This window comes from Neltuma alba, unplaced genomic scaffold (assembly GCF_004799145.2).
Source record: "Neltuma alba isolate B1F8T4 unplaced genomic scaffold, ASM479914v2 tig00002876_pilon, whole genome shotgun sequence".
In the NCBI taxonomy this organism is placed as follows: Eukaryota; Viridiplantae; Streptophyta; class Magnoliopsida; order Fabales; family Fabaceae; genus Neltuma; species Neltuma alba.
In genome coordinates this window covers 1-13,772 of record NW_021633053.1, presented here as the reverse complement: position 1 = coordinate 13,772, position 13,772 = coordinate 1, and the positions used below count along the sequence as shown (strand labels likewise).

At 31.4% G+C, this 13,772-nt stretch overlaps 1 pseudogene; it reads left to right on the top strand.

Moving 5' to 3' along the window:
- The first annotated feature begins 11,745 nt into the window (after nt 1-11,745).
- On the top strand, nt 11,746-13,521 carry LOC114739689 (3-ketoacyl-CoA synthase 6-like; annotated as a pseudogene).
- Nucleotides 13,522-13,772: the final 251 nt, after the last annotated feature.

Genomic DNA, 13,772 nt, shown 5'->3' with positions numbered 1-13,772 from the left:
AATGTGTGAAAAAATGTGACAACAGATAAATAATTAAGGGCAATATTAAAAAAATACATTAAATGTTACGACAAACGTAAATTGTAATTTATAAAATGAATTACATCCCTTCTTAAATTTGAAGTTTATAAATAGGAAAGGAGAGAGTATATATATATAAAAAAAAGGAATCAGAATCATGTGTTGATTATATTAGAAAACTCTCTCAAAAATAGTGATTAATTAAATTTTGTCTTACAATGCCACTTCGTTCTTTCCATGCCACCTTTCCAAATTCCAGGCAGCGAAGTGAGGCATATAGCTATTCCTTTTTCGATCTTTCTTTCTTCTCTCTTCTCCGATTTTCTTCTTACTTTTTTTTTTGGGTTTGTTCTTTAAGGCATGGCATCACGTAAACAGATGAATGATGATACAGTGATAATTATTAGGCCAACCAAAAAGGTAGGAATGAAAGAGCTTAATTGTTGCTATAAATTGAAGTAGCTGGGAATTTCTGCATTTGTGATAGATAGAGAGAGCGTGACCAATAATAGAAGCATATTCTTCTCCAATCATATAAAAAAGTGCAGTATGGGCTTCATTCTAAAAATAAGAGCCTGTTTAATATTTACTGGGCAATATGTTTTTTTCCCCCTCTTGGATATATAAATTAAAGATTAGGTAAATCACATATCAGGAGTTAACCAAGGATAGATTAACACTAATAAAATTCCAGTATTAGAATCTCACTAGCTCTTATTATGAAAAATTGAATTGGTAGTAGTTTTGTATGGAAACGTTACCTGCTAATTAATTAGGGTTTAGGTTACAGTAATCAAACTTTTGAACACCATCCCTATATTCATGTTTGGTGCGATTTGATGACCAATATTGTAGGATTGCACAACAAATTAAACGATAGTACGCTACGTCCTACTGGTGCGCTCTCAAGTACTGAATTCACAATTTGGTCTTCACTTATGAGCAGCAGGTAATGAAAAACTCTTAAGGCGGTTGAGACAGTACATGGTTGAATTGAAGTCAATTCAATTATGAAGAAAACAATATAATTTCATTAAAATATACAAAAAATATTCACACATAACCTTAAAAAGAGTAATATTAAAATAAAATGGCACTAACTCATAGGTAAATGGAACATTTATCTTAAACTATACATAATTGGTGAACTGCTTTTTTTTTTTTTAACTCAAAACAAAATCATTACATGTTTAACAAGTAAAGGAATCAATGCCGGAAAAAAAAAAAAAACAAGTGAAGGAATAAACCCAGTCGACTGATTCAAAACTCCTGACCAGATTGGTACCAGTTCATTGGTATGACCACCGGGACCGGATTGGATTTTACTCCCTCCGTTTCTTATTATAAGAGACGAATAACCGAATTATATTGATAAAAAAAACAGTTAAAATTAGTTAAAAACAATCAATGTGTAAAAAGTATAAATTTTTTTTCCAAAAATACCCTCATTAATAAGGAGAGAGAGCATAAAAGAGAACAATTAAATTATTAAAAGAAAGAGAAGTGGGAGGGAGAGAGAGTGTGAATTGGAGACAAAATAAATATGGGTAAAATAGGAAATTAACACAAAAAAGTAGAGACAACTTTTAAGTATTTCTTATATATAGGAACATGCCATAAGCATCAAATGTCTCTTATAATAAGGAATGGAGGGAGTAATATCTTTCTTATGACTTTCACTTGATTTTTATTTTTGAAATATATACAGTGTGTGTGGTCTTTATTTTTTATTCTCGCAAGATGCAAACGGACGAAACAAAACAAACTGATGATGAATGAGGATTCAGTTGTAGTATTTACATTAGAGTTGCTTTTTTACAAACAATATTATAAATTTAGTCCAAAAAACAAAGCTAAAGTAATTAAATGTCAATATTTTTTTGAACCTTACAATGGTCTTAATTAGTTATCCTTTCTTCTGATTTTTTTTCCCTTCATTCTATTATTGTCTCTCGATTTACAAAATATCATCAATGTGGTCCTCGACGTAATAACATGCTCCGCTAGCCTTGATAAATTAGGAAAAGGCTGTGAAATTGAAATTGAACGGAAATATGCTGTTGATAATATACTACCTCTGGTTTTAGTTATAAGACCTAGTTAACTAATTTGAGGAGATTAAGAAAAGAAGTTAAGTTAGTTATTTGTTATAAATAGGTGTTGTCTTTCCTAAAATATCCTTGCTAATCAAGTGTATTGGCTAGAACTACCATTGTTAGAAGGACTATCTTGAAAAAAAATGCATAAATATTAGAGACAAAATGAGTTAAGGTCTTATATTTAGAATCAAAATAAAAATTAAATGAGACTTTATATTAAGTACGGGTGTAGTATTTTGATTGATAAGTATATATGGTCCCTCGTACAGGTGTGAAATAAATGATCATTTATATATTTCCTAATATATAGAGTCAAGAAAATGACTGCTATAAAAGTTTGAATAGTAAACCTAGAAAGGTTGTATTGGTACTTCCTTCGATGCTATTTAATTATAACATACTTTTAACACGTTTTATTAGAATTAAAATTTTTTAAGTCTTATTATTCTATCTTAAAATTTAATAAATTTTTAATTTTATTCATGTCTAATATACACGGAATATTTTATTAAAAAAATCTATTAAAAAAATGAACTAGAGGTAAAGTTATATATTCATATGATAATTTTAATTAGGTTACATATAGTAAGGAGCCAAAAATACCATTTCTATCCCATAACACATAAATATGCTTAAAATTTTTACCAAATTTTTCTATCTTTGCCTCATTAATTACACGTCATATTTCTTTTTTGTTAGGGATTAATTACATATTATATTCCTGCATTGATTATTACTTACTTTTCATTTGACTCCCTCCCTCTCTTTATAAATAAGGATATTTTTAGAAAATAAAATATATTTTTTATATATTTATTTTATTAACCAATTTTTACTAAATTTTTTATTTACATAGTTTAGTTATAGGGAGAATTACAATCAAGTCCCATAGAAAAGAAATAATTATCAAAAAGTTCTAATAACAATATCAACAGCCTATAATAACAAGTCTTATAGTAAGAATGACAACTTCTGAGATTTTTTTTTTAATTATTTTTTTTGCTTGAGACCTTTCTTCTTTAGTTATATATACATATGTAAAGCAGTATACAAATTTTTCATTTACATGAATTTTCTCATAAAATCTTCAATTGACATTCTACAGACTACGCCCTTGAAAATAAAGGTTGTGGCCTTGTTGGGGGGATGAAGATGGAGAAAGCAATGTCAGTGGAAGTACAAGTAATTAATTAGAGAGAAAAAGACCAGAAAGCAAGGTTGATACGTACATACAGGTGTTGGTTGAAGAGATAGAACAATTGGGTCAACGAGAGATCGGAGCTGAAGCAATACTAATAGCTCTCTGCCGCCTCATTCATCAAAAGTCAAGAGATTTAATTATGCAAATTCAGTTAGAGTGGTCACTTTTCGGCCAATAATGAATCACTGATTAACTGATGAACCAGAAATTGTTGCAAGGGCAACAACACTAATTGTATACAGTCTAAACTTAGCTTCTTTCTTTTACATTTTCTCAACAACAATAAAGAAAGAAAAAAATTATTGGAGATAAATGGAATGCACTTTCTTTGATCCCGTTTATAAGTCATAAGGCATGTCATTGATTTTTTTTAAAATCACAAATATTCCCGTTTTTACTCCTCATTAGATGTAGATGTTGGTTATACTATGATTTGATTTTTGAAGTATGTACTCCTCTGGCTCTATTCAGAAGGCAGAGAGATAATTTTTTTTCCTTATCCCATTTATATTTAATATGAATGTACTAAAACTCTTTATTTAGTATTACCTTCAGTCTTAATTATAAGAGCATTTGACTAATTTGAGAAGATTAAGGAAATAAGTTGAGTTAGTTATTTATCCTAAATATATGTTGTCTTTCCTAAAATATTCTTGCTAATCAAGTGTATTGACTAGAACTATCATTATTAAAAAGCTACTTTGGAAAAAAAAATGTATAAATATGAGAGACAAAATAGATTAGGATCTTATATTTAGGACCAAAATAAAAGTCAAATAGGATCTTATATTAAAAACCGAAGGTAGTATTGTGTAAACTGTTATTTTATTAGAAGGTATATATATTAAATAGGAATAAAATTAAAAAAATTGTTAAATTTTAATGCAGAGTTAGTAAGGTTTAATGTTTTTATTAGTTCCGTTAAAATATACTTAAAGTGACTTATAATTCGGGACATGTCAATTTAAATTTTCAGATTTTATGAGTACATTTTTTAAGAATATGGAAAAATTTTCTTCGCCAAACCTATAATGCTTTGTTTTTTGTTTTTATTATAATCAATCAATTTAAGTACTCACACAAGAGTTAATGTCGGTTTTAAATTTGAGATCTCAACCAAGCATGATAAGTATTGTTGTTGGGAATATTATTCATGGAAAAAAAAAAGCATCAATAGTACTAAAATATATCTAGATAATAGAAAAAGCTTGAATATAGCTACTTTGGATAGAAGTTAATGAATTTTTTCAGTACTTGCTACTTATAGACACATCACACATGCATGTATATGCCCTTGTTTATTTCCCTGTTTTTTTTTTTGGCCAAAGTTTATTTCTCTTATAATGTGGAAGCATTGAATAATAGAGATCAATTCTTTACGCATGATATGGTCGGTAAAATCATAGTTCTTATAAAGTGAGAGTTTATATATGCACGCATTAATTTTCTGAATATATTATTTATGTTTTCCCCACAGACATAAAGGATGTATATATTTTAAAATGCTTCCTTCATGCAACTCTTATCATGATCAATGCTTTACCATGAAATTGATTGTTTAATCAAAATTAATAGGAATAAGATGCTTAAATACTCTGTAGGTATTTATGAAGGAACACTCAATACCTGAAAGTTTTTTTGGCTTTTATGTACCTTGAAAGTTTATCTTCGTAGCAAAAATACCATGGCTATTATCTATCGTTAAATTTGACTATTAAATTACGTTGTTTGATCAGTGTCTTTAATAATCAAATTTAACGACGGATAACGGTTTAGGGCATAAATACTACAAAATAAAATTTTCAGGGCACATAAGAATAAAAAAAACACTTTCAAGTATTGGGTGCTCCTTCGTGTATATTTCCAGGATATTTAAGCATTTTATCCCAAATTAATATACAAAATTTATAAAAATAAAAATGGAAACATTCAGAATTAATTTTGCAAGTATCCTTTCTAAAATAAATAGCTGAATTATTAAAAAAATAAATCTTAGAAACTGAATTAAGAATTCAGGAAAATGAACAAATAAAAAGATAATTACGGAAAAGAACACATTGCGTTCAAATTTAAAGGGAGATGATGTGAACTGCATGGGTTTTTTTTAAAAATAACCTTAATTTAAAAATTGTCATTCTTAAAGCTAGCCTAAAGTAAATCATAAAACAGAATTTGGGTGTTTTATTTTTAAATAATATAATAAATTAATAAATAAATATATTCTGTCTATTTTCACGACAACTAAGTAAGTAAGAATCAAAGGGTGAAAGAAATGATGGCTTGCCATCTCTGTCCTTCGCATTTTGGTATGGAGAGAGCATTTACTATTTGCGGGTTACTTACCTGTTTCACCAAATGAAGAACCTCAATATTAATTTTCCCATGTCACCAATTATTTAATTATATACTCTCTCTTGTTTTTATTCTAAATTTCAAGTAACTAATTCATGGACAACAAATAATTAGTTAAAAATAATAAACAGGTTAAAAATATACTTTTGTCTCCAAATATGCCCTCATAATAAATAAGAAAAAGGATGAAAGAGAAGGTATGTGAAAAATGTGATAAGAGAGAAATAATTAAGGCAACATTAAAAAATATATTAAATATTAAGACAAACTCAAATTAAAACTTATAAAATGGAGTACATTCTTTCCAAATTTGAAATTTATAAATAGGATAGTGGGGAGTATATTCCAAGTTTTGCAATCATTTTGCACCCCATTCAAAACTAATACTCGTATTAATTATATATACTCCCTCCTATTCTATTTATAAACTTTAAATTGAGAAAGAGATGTGGTCCATTTTATAAGCTTTAATTTAGTATTTGTCTTAATATTTAATGTATTTTTTAAAATTTTACTCTTAATTATTTATTCTTTCTCTTTTGCCATAATCTCTCTCATGATATTTTTCTACACATTCTCTTTCATCCTTTTTGTCACTTATTACAATAGTATAATTAAAAATAAAAGTATATTTTTAATAATTATTTGTTAATATTAAATTAGTTATTTAAAGCTTATAATGTGTTTGGCAACATCCTAATCCAAACGGATTGCTAGCTAGGCTTTAGCGTGGGAGCACAACTAATCAAATACTACCTCATCTTAATATAAAAGATAATTTGATATTTAATTTGGTTTTAAATATAATATTTTAATTCACTCTATCTCTTATATTCATTTATTTATTTCAATATAGTCATTGTAGTAATTGCACATATTAAATATTTCATCAAATGATAGTTTTAGCCAATACACATGATTAACATGAATATTTTAAAAAAAAATAACACCTATTTATCACAAATAACTAATTAAATTAATTTTTTTAATCTATTCAAGTTAGTCAACTAGTTTTTATACACTAGAGGTAATACTTCAGAATTGCAATTGGTGATGTATATATCCCTATGTTCTAATTATAATTACAAACAAGGAAAATTACTATTTAGTGCTTAATTATAGTTTCACGTTATTTTTATTTTTTTTAATTTTTTTTATTCTTTTATTGAATCCTTACACTTTCCTCAATTGTAAGCAAGCATTTGTGCTTATAATATACTCATTCGGTCCTTAATATAAAACCTACTATATCCGGTTCTAATTATAAGAGCTGGTTGACTAATTTAAGAAAATTAAAAAAAAAGTTAAGTTAGTTATTTGTAATAAATATATATTATCTTTCTTAAAATATTCTTACTAATTAACTATATTGGTTATAACTGTCATTGTTAGGAGAACTATCTTGAAAAAAAATATATAAATATGAGAGACAAAGTGGATTGGGGTCTTATATTTAGGACCAAAATAAAAGTCAAACAAGATCTTATATTAAAGATCGGAGGCAATATTTAACTAATTTGATTATCTTAAAGAAGTTAGGTAAATTAGTTAATTATAAAAAATATGACATGTTTTTTCCTAAAAGATTATAATTATTTTTCTTAATATCCTCCCTCCCTCTTTTACTTGATTATGGTTGAGGGAGTATCTATAGGGGTAATTTAGGAAAACTTGATAAATATGAGAAATATGTCTTATATTTAACACAAAAATTAACTCAATAACTAGGTTTTATGTTAAAGACCGGAAGAGCATTAGTTCTGTTGTAATTTCTACATTGAAAAACAAATCTCAGTTTAAAACTTTAAAAAACACATTAGAATGGCACTGATATAGAATTATAAATATTGTTATTGTGGATGTTAAAAAAATTCTTAAAAAAGAAAAACAAAGCCGCCAGTCCTCTGCCCATCGGAGCTTGGGAATTGGAGCTAGTTTAGGTAATAAGAATACACTTAGCTTTGGCAAAGATTAAAGATAATCCCTTTTTAATCGGTGCTAAACATTTCGTTAAATCATATTTAAATGTGAGGTTGTGTACGCTATGTTAGATGTATGAATTCCTTCATATTAATGAGGAATGACAAAAAAAAAAAAACTAGGGGGAAAAGATAATTATATTAAATAAAGAAAACAGAAAAAAGTGGTATTATTAATAACATCATTACAACGTCAAACTCAGAAAAGAAGGACAAAGCTAGAGATTAATTTTTTTAAAAAATTATAATACTCCTTCTAGTTCAAAATATAGCTAAATTTTGTTAGAGGAGTCTACACATTTAATAGGTTTTTTTTTTCTAATTTTATCTTATATATTTTCTTTTCTCTTTGATTTATTTATTACATTTTTTACTTATTCTTTTTATTAATAAGACATATTTTAAATATATATATGCATTACATATTTATTATTTTCACTTGATTTAATTAGTTTTTTTGATAAACATAAATAGATAAAGTCTTTTGATATTTTGAATCGGAAGAGTAATTAATAAGATAATTTCAATGTTAGAGCGAGGATATATGGGATGGTAGAGTGTAGACCATTTCTCTTACGGGGGTCGTACGTCGTGCCTAAATTGTGAAGCTAATTAATATCCCCACAAACCCCATTAATTAAACAAACCTGACAAAATGTGATCCCTATCTCCTTTATATTCTGCATAGAGATATTTACTCGGTTGAGTTATCGATAAAATGCTGCACTTTTTGATACCTCGCTTTTATGCCAGCAACTGAACTTTATATCCTCAGGGCACAAACATGGCAATCTTAAATCCGGTTTTAATGATGAGGTAACGTAACCTCATCACATCAAGCTAGTAAACAAGCCATGTCACAATTAATAGAGCCAACCGGTAAGGCTTTCTATCTTACTCCCTCCTACCCATAACGTATATGATATTTTCTACCCGCTAATGTTGGTACAGATTCTTTTATTTTATTTTATTAAAATTGTAGGGAGAGGTTATATAAAAAGAAACTAAAGGTGATTAAGACAAATTGATTTTAGATAGAAGCTAATCTTAAAACTTAGTTATAATTTTTTTAAACCATTTTTAACGATATAAATTATTTATTTTGGATGGAACGATATAAATGACTACTTTTAATTGCTTTTTTAAATCTTTGCGAACTACCACTTCATTTCTTATTATGAGGCATTTGCATAAATAAAGATAAATTTAAAAGCTTTTATTTTCAATCAAATTTAAAGTATTAATCATATCTCTTTGATGCTCCTATGCTAGTGAAGTAATTAGAAGTATCTTATAATAAGGATTACAATGGTTGTTAAAAGTGTCCTATATTTTAGACTGAAGAGAGTATATAATGCAAACATGGAGGTTTAATTTCCTAAGAAGAATTTAACACATTACTCTCACGTCGCACCTATTCAAAGCATAAAACCTAACTATAAAGATCACTAAGGAAAAGAATTATTAAGATGAAGTTAACACATTAAATCTGCTTTAAAACAATTTCTAAAATTATCCTTGTATTTTACTATATCCGTAGGAGGGTACACAATTTCTGAAAAATTAACTTTCTCATATTTAACTTACATAGGGTAAATTAGGGGAAAAAAAAGTGTCCTAGATACCATCAAATATTATTTATATTTCGGAATGGAAAATGTTGCAAGAAAAGTACTTGTCTTTTGGACAAAAAAAACGTTGCTTATCCGAGTTATTTGGACCGATTTACACGTTACTTCTCCATGCTTTTTACTGACAAAAGTAACAAAAACCTGAAATGAAACTCATTGATTTTATCTAAAAATTTAAAAAGTTTCCTGCCTTGTCAATTTTAAACACATCTTTGAAAAGTTTTATATTTTTCTATTGGGTTAAGGTGTAAAAATACTTATTAATTTTTTTAAAGTGTGTTTAATAAGATACTCCTCTAATTCTTAGTATAAAACTCATTTAACTAATTTGATTAGATTAAGGAAGTTAAATAAGTTAGTTAATTATAAGAAATGTGACACATTTTTCTTAAAATACCATAATCATCTTTTTTAATACCCTCCTCCTTTTCTACTTGATTATGGTTGAGGGAGTATTCATATGGGTAATTTAGAGAAAATTGATAAATATGAGAAATGGGTCTTATATTTAGATTAAAACCAACTCAATAATTAGGTCTTATATTAAAGACAAGATGAGTATATTTTTTGAGGTATAAAAATACCCATAAACATTGAAAAAGTGAGCAAAAATAGCATTGCTGTTAAATTGTCTCACGTTGACTGTTAAAGAAAACTTCTTGACACAAAATGCTGACATGGGAACCTATGTGGTCATGGTAATGTCCGAGCTGGCTGGGAGGGAAAAATGAAATTAATTTACTCCTCCGGTTCTTAATTAATATAGGACTTAATTATTGAGTTGTTTTGGTTTAAATATAAGACTATTTATCATATTATCAATTTTTTTTAAATTATCTTTATGGATACTCCCTCAACCATAATCAAATAGAAGAAAAAGTTGGGTATTAAAAAGATGACTATGGTATTTTAGAAAAAACATGTCATATTTCTTATAATTAACTAACTTACCTAACTTCCTTAATCTAATAAAATTAGTTAAATAGTGTTATGTTAAGGATTGGAGAATTATTATTTTTCAAAAATTAAAATTCCCAACCCACGCCCATCTGTAAATCATGACCCATCCTCATCTCCCTCACAGTCACGCCGCAACCGTACCGTAACCTCTCCTTCTTCCTTGCTGACTTCATTGCCGGCCACCGTCTCGCCTTAGCATCCCCTGTCATACTCCGTCTCCTTCCTCTCTTCCTCCCTCAACCTGTAAAGTTGCATCCTACTAATAGTAACCTATTGTTGATCTCATCGTCCATGGATCTACTACAGTCTGTTAGATTGTGGGGAGGCAGTGATGAGTGAGACGGGGACATCGTCGTTATTGATCTCGGAGTCCATCGTCGCTGTCGGTGAGCTCTTCCTCCAGGCCGTCGCACATAGCATCAACCGCATCCTTCATCGTCAAACTTGCGAGCTCTCATTCAAACTTGTGTTCAGGATAAGTCGTGATCTTGCTAAAATAAAGGGTCTCATATCCTTTTTTCGCTGAAGCTGGTCGGTTCACTGAAAATAACGAGAAGGAATTTTGGCTCTGAGTTTCACAGTCTTGGGTTGCCACTTTAATGTCGTTCTTCCCTGCTTCCTCAGTTAATTTTTGCTTCAGTAGCTTGTTTGGTGCTTTCCGAGATTGCTCCTTTTATTCTCTACTGAGTTTCAAACTCTTCATCGTAAGGTTGCTCCTCTTTTTCATTGTTGATAGATGGTTGATGAACATTTGGTTGATAGATTGTTTTAAACTGTCAATGGATTGTTGATTAATTTTTGAAAACTGGAGCAAAGGATAAATCGGTAGGGGGAGAGAGGGGCCTTGTTTTTTTTTTTTTTTTTCAAAAGGGATATTTTGGTACTTTTATACTAGAACACATTAGATCTGGACAAATAGCACAGGGCTATCACAATAAGTAACGGCAGTTAAGCTAATTTAACCGCAACATTATTTTTGCCCTCTCTTTCAACATTCGTAGGTATTTTTGCACCACGAAAAAGTATACGGTGGTGTTAGGCATAATTGAAAAAAGTTGATGAATATTTTTGCACTTTAACCCTTTCTTATTTAATGTTAAATAAGAATAAAAGTAGAAAATTGTAATAAATAATTAATGTGATGCCTTGTTAAATAAAATAAAAAAAAAGGACCACACAACCTCTCATCCAAGTAACTTAAATATATAAATAAGATGGAAGGCAGTGAGCTGAAACTTAACCACTAATCAAGCCATCCCATTCCCGTATTGGCGGAGTTACACCTTGTTCAGTTTAACTTACTTTGTCCATATTTTTGACATTTAAAGATCAAGACTGTTAATTATGTAAAGCTGAGGGATTTTTTTTTTGGTAACACAGTGAAACTTTTTTGTCCAGCATGGAGGACGAGCGTTGAGTGACGTGGAAGGCATCATTAAATCTCTTCATCTGCCATCTTCATTGCATTGGCCCCCATTGCCTTTAAAACCTCAACCTCCTCCCCTCCTCACTGGATATCATCAATACCTTCCTCTGCATCGCCATAACCCACATATTTTCCTTCCCATAATCTCCAATTCTCCATCTCAACAAAACAACCAGACCAGGCCGCAAACAACATGCCTCCTATGTTGCCGGAATTCTCCAGCTCCGTCAAGCTCAAGTACGTCAAACTAGGTTACCAGTACTTAGTTAACCACATTATCACCCTCACTCTCATCCCTATCATGGTCGCCATCTTTATCGAGGTCTTACGTTTGGGCCCTTCCGAGATTTTGAACCTCTGGAAATCTCTCCACTTCGACCTCGTTCAGATTCTCTGTTCCGCTTTCCTCATCATCTTCATGGCCACTCTCTATTTCATGTCCAAGCCTCGTACCATATACCTCGTCGATTATTCCTGCTTCAAGCCCCCCGTCACGTGCCGTGTCCCTTTCTCTACCTTCATGGAACATTCCAGACTCATCCTCAGGAGCAACCCTAAGTCCGTCGACTTCCAGATGAGGATTCTTGAGCGTTCTGGACTCGGAGAAGAAACCTGCTTGCCTCCGGCGATTCACTATATTCCTCCAAAACCTACCATGGAAGCTGCCAGAGCGGAGGCCGAGCTGGTCATTTCTCCGCCATGGATTCTCTCTTCAGAAAGACCGGGCTCAAACCCAAAGACATAGACATCCTCATAGTGAACTGCAGCCTCTTCTCTCCCACCCCTTCTCTGTCCGCCATGATTATAAACAAATACAAACTCAGAAGCAACATCAAGAGTTTCAATCTCTCCGGCATGGGCTGTAGCGCGGGGCTGATTTCAATCGACTTAGCTCGCGATCTTCTTCAAGTTCATCCAAATTCAAATGCTGTGGTCGTGAGCACCGAAATTATTACCCCTAATTATTACCAAGGCAACGAGAGAGCCATGCTTCTCCCCAACTGTCTTTTCCGAATGGGCGGCGCAGCGATCCTCCTAACGAACCGCGGGTCCGAGCGCCGGCGAGCCAAGTACAGATTGATCCACGTTGTACGGACGCACAAAGGAGGCGATGACAAGGCGTACCGGTGCGTGTTTGAAGAAAGGACAAAGAAGGAAAGGTCGGGATTTCTCTCTCCAAGGATCTGATGGCCATAGCAGGAGAAGCACTGAAGTCGAACATAACGACGATGGGGCCGTTGGTTCTTCCGGCGTCGGAGCAGCTCCTTTTCCTCTTGACTCTGATCGGAAGGAAAATCTTTAACCCCAAGTGGAAGCCATATATCCCAGACTTCAAGCAAGCGTTCGAGCATTTCTGCATCCACGCCGGAGGTAGGGCGGTGATCGATGAGTTGCAGAAGAATCTACAGCTTTCGGCGGAGCACGTGGAGGCGTCGAGGATGACACTTCACCGGTTCGGAAATACATCGTCGTCGTCGCTGTGGTACGAACTGAATTACATAGAATCGAAGGGAAGGATGAAGAAAAAGGAGAAAGAGTGTGGCAGATAGCGTTCGGAAGTGGATTTAAGTGTAACAGTGCGGTGTGGAAATGTAACAGAACAATCAAGACGCCGATTGAGGATAGTCCCTGGGCAGATTGCATTGATCGGTACCCAGTTCATATTCCTGAGATCGTTAAGCTCTAGGCAACCAAAGTTCAAGAAGAACGAGGTTGATTGGTCGTTGGCCTCACTGCAATTGTAGTTGCTGATGATGATGATGATCTGTCATACTTCTTCACTGCTTTTACTCGCCAGAATTATTATTATCTCTTATTTATTTTGTGTTTCCTGATCTTTGCGCCATAGGAGAAAAAAAAATCAATGTAGTCTCTGGTCATACATATGATTATTCAGATTTGATCTGTAGATCAACTCTGACGTGTTGTATGTGAACACCAGACTCTTGAGTCATATTTGTTATCCCACTTTTTTTGAGAAAATATTTATTTTTCTTTGAGGAGAATTACAAGAGACTTTCTCGGGGTTCATATATAACATGCAACAGACTACGATGAGTACGTAGTACAAGTAATATATTGGCAGTAATTAGCAAACACCTA